This window comes from Ischnura elegans, chromosome 8 (assembly GCF_921293095.1).
Source record: "Ischnura elegans chromosome 8, ioIscEleg1.1, whole genome shotgun sequence".
Taxonomy (NCBI): domain Eukaryota; kingdom Metazoa; phylum Arthropoda; class Insecta; order Odonata; family Coenagrionidae; genus Ischnura; species Ischnura elegans.
Window position 1 is genome coordinate 74998373 of NC_060253.1, and position 4652 is coordinate 75003024.

Sequence of the window (4652 nt, forward strand, 5' to 3'; positions counted from 1 at the left end):
AAAATTATTGACTGATTTTATCGTGAATATTGTCATTTGAAATTTATGAATTTTGATGCACGCGGAAATCGGGCACATTGAATTGCTGTCTCCATCGGTGCGCTGCAGCTTAAATGCGGTCGGAACGACCCCAAAATTTCTCCTTCCAGTTTCAAGCATATTTTAAAAGTTTTCATCATAAAATTTTGCAATCTTAATATTTTTTTTGCATTTATTTCCGATCACGTAGTCGCCAACTTGCCTCGTTAAGAGGACGCATCACTCCTACCCGACCGGCTTAATATATTTTCGATTTCCTAACTCACTATTTGTTTAGTACCATTTTATTATTTTAAATTTTTTTAGTTCAAAGCGAAGGCCATTGCCAAAAATCAGTTGTATATTTAAAGATGAAAGGTTTTCTGATTGAGAAAATTCTTAAGAAATGTTTACATTCGAAACAATGGTTCACTATGATCTTCTCTATTTACAATTTTATTTAATCATCAAAATGATATCGTAAGTTTATAGCGTATTATACTTCACGAAATACTACTGGTCAAGGGGACTGTCCCCTTAACTGACTTGTTCCTTGTTAGTTGACGTCAGTTTTCCCAGTCGTTGCTTCGTCTTACCTCACCCTTGTCCCTCTTACACTCTATACCAACCTTACCTTCCCTCCTCTACTCGGGCATGGCATATGAATGCGACTTGAATGGGAATAATATACTATGGTAATTATAAGACAAGGTAATACGGGGGTCTAAAAACAGTCAAAATCACCTCAAGTGATTAATGGTCGCTCTCATGTTGTGTTGAGGGTAAGTAAATTCTGTAGTTGAAGTCAAAACACGATAGTCACAAGAAAATGGCTCTTAAGTCGGCTCATTATACTTGAAAAAGCATTTTAATACTACAAGCTATGAAGTATCAAACTTCTTAATACCATGGTATTTTTTCGTTCATGAATATCCTTGGTGAAAGTAACATTTCTTCAGAGGCATTTACATTCAAAAATACACTCACCGAATACTACATATGTTATTAAATGACTTTAATAAAGAATTGGACTTTACATGTCATATTTTATTGAAATGGAATTTGCGAAACATAATTATCGCATGTTATCTAATGACCATGGTCAGGGGCGGATCCAGGATTTCTTTCTGGAGGGGGCACTAGCAAAACCGTATCCAGGATTTTGTTCTGGGGGGGGGGCACAAGGATATTTCATAATACAAAACGAACGCAATGATAATGGGACCGTATTAAAAATCTTGCATATTTTAAAAGCCTGTTCACACGGTACACTAACACGTACGGGTTAATGTCTGAATGTATGAATGCGAAAATGAACGCCAAAATGCACCCAACTTGTGCGAATGCATGCACAGAAAATAAAACCTGTTCTTGTTTGGTTCATTCATTCGTACATGTTCCGTTCCGGTCCACCAAAATTTCACTCAAACATTCACGCAAACGTACATTAACTCGCACGTGTTAATGTATCGTGTAAACAGGCCTTTAGGGTCGGGGGGGGGGGGGGCACGTGCCCCCGTGCCCCCCCCCCCTGGATCCGCCTATGACCATGGCAGTAAAATAATAAGAATAATGCAGAATAGTGCTATCAGGACTAGAATGTTAATGGCGATTACACAAAGAGCATTTTAAATTCTTCATAGCACAAGAATCATAATAACATCTCAAAAATGGATGGAAGGGGACCGATAAATAAAATCACCTCGAATAATTAATGAACACCCATGCTAATTAAACGGTAAATATATGAATGCTGTAATTGAAGTCAAATTTCGGTAATCACATGAAAATGGCTCTTAGGCCGGCTCATAAAAATTGAAAACGCATTTGCATCAAAAAAATCTTAATATAAAATCTGAATGTTAAAATGTTTGAACTGCAAACTCATTTTACAAAATTTTAAAAACATTTACACCATATTTTTTTTCAAATCCATGGCTATCATTGATAAAACTAAAAATCTTTCAGTAATATATGGGCCATAAAATCAATAATCACGGCGTAACGTCCGTAAGTCATTGCCAATTCAGCTTATACCTGATGGCGATTACACAGAACTATAAGGTACGTATTTCTGTGATATAAGGTAGTATTTGGCGACTAAGCCGCAACATAAAAGCCGGGGTGGAAATATGTACACTGTGCAGGGGAGGCTACCCTCGTGAGAGGCAGAGTGTGGAATGCAAACACACACCTGCGTAAAATATTTCGCAAGCCTTGTAAATCCTTCCAGGATTTGACTCCAGTATCCTTCCCCCTGAGCCTCTTATGTCACAACGCGATGCGCCGAAACCCCATTTGACGGAGCTTACGGAAAAATCATTCTAAGTATATTCACACACCGATATCCTGAATGACTACTCAAATATGAATGAATATTCTCAGGCAATTCATATTGCTAGCGGAACAGAATAATCTAGCATAGGGAAATAAAACTTTTATGAATTGAACACAAGATTTTCATTAACCGTATCGCAATTCAACTATTTAATATTGAAATATGAATTTAAATCTTAGGATTTCGCATTTCAGGAGGATTTTCTTGGTTTCAACTGTTGAACACGTTGCGGAACTTATTTAAATGTAGAGAAATGGCGCACCTGGGTAGAGATATTGAGATTGAGTATATGTTCCAATTTGGGTGAACCATCTTTGGCTTAAGCACGGTTAAAAAGCGAATGATAGAAATATGACTTAACCTAATCAAACATTACGATACGCCCATTTGTAATAAACAACGAACAGCAACTGAAAATGTAATGCCAAATACTAATAGTATGCTTTAAAGTTGTTTAAATTGGCGCGCCTGAATGACGAGAATCATCGTCATCCGTCCCGAAAGCTGCGGAAAAAATTAAGAGTATTCATGCGATCCCCACGCAACGTGTTTAAATATATTTTTATAATTACTTGAATTTGAAAATTTGGGCCAATCTCAGTGATACTTTGACGAACTTCTTAGACAATAATTAGAGTAATAGTTCTGAACGTAGGTTTTCGCAGTGAGAGGATTGGTTGCTAACGGCTTCCGGGTGCAGCTGCGTGTTGCGCTTTGTCGTGCAAGCTTTCGCGTCCGTTACAGGGCGCATCATCAGGCATTCATCGCCTGGACAATCAGGACACACTACAATATTTCATTACTGAAATATATGCTAAATGTAGAAAAATATTAATAAAATCAAATAGTAATCATAGATAGATAAGAAGTAATACGATAGATAGAATTAAGCGGCGAACGTTAGACAACTCGAACTACGCGAGGGTCAATAATATTTTTTCGATTTTTCACCTCTGAAATCAACCCATTATCTCCTAATAAAAATTAAAAATATCAAGATGATTATTAGCATTTTTGAATATCAAGTTTACATTTGCTTGATCTCTTCCAAAGTAAAGCCCTTAAAGTACCTGCGATAAGTCAAATCTAACTGCTATACTAGGAAGCTGAATGATAGATGAAAGAATAATAAGAGAGGCCATTGTGATAGTCAAAAGACCAGCGAACTTTATCAGGGAGGATGGCTATCCTTTGCACAGCGCGTGGAAAAGGTATATTCGACGCAAATACGAGAACGTTCCCTGATTGGTCGTAAGAAATCCACCGAATTGGCGCCAAAAATTGACTATATAAGAGAGGACTAAAAGCTTCACTTCATCCTTCACTTGAGGACGCTGGCAGGAGAGCTGGCGAAACTGTTGTGGTTCTTCGACAACGGACGCGGATGCAGCCCGAAAGAACGCTGAACTCAAGTAGGTAATCACCGCGGAAACCTGCGTACGAGCTGAATCTATTGATCTTATCCGTTTTCTTTGAGATAGAATGGAACAAATTATGAATATAAAACCTTTACTTTTGCATTGTTTCCTTTTTATAACTTTTTTTTTAATTTTTTTATTATGAACTCCCTTTGCCGTTTCTCATCTTGTTCGAGTCAAATCTTCAAATTCAATTTTAACCCATTTTACGATTAGCCATCAAACTTAAATTTTCAGGATAAGTCAGGACCAGATGACAATGCAATATTCTAACACTTTTAATGCGATTTTAACTGCCTCTCTATTATCATTCAGGATTTAAAATTAAATATTGAAATTAGTTGAATAATGGCCACCAAAGTTCGATGGCGGCGCTATGATCATTGAACGAGAATGATAGAGAGTCAAAACAGCAAACTTGTTTAGATCAACATTCATTGAAAAATTAATTGAACAAATATTTTCTAACAAAAGGAGCTGGAAAAAGAGGAGAAACATAAGGTTGGAAATTTACTATGCATTTTTGAAAAGTCAAATTCTTCTTGAATTCTGTACAAACATATGAATAATTCCTCGCTGAAATTTTTGTTTTTGTAATCACTTTAAACTCAATATTATCCTTTGTTTCGCAATTTTTACTCACTGAAACAATATTCGCGTACATATTTCGCCGGCTGCTACCTAAATTAAGCATCTGGATGAATTCGTAATGTGTCTTTATCTATATGTTTATATTTCAAGAGCGTTTCTAACCATACCGGAATTTGAAATTTACGATGCAATTTTTGAATTTAGTTTGCGATAAAAATGTTGTTTTTGTCAAAATTTATTTTTATTTTGTAATATAACTAATCATTATATTTTTTTATTTAATGCAC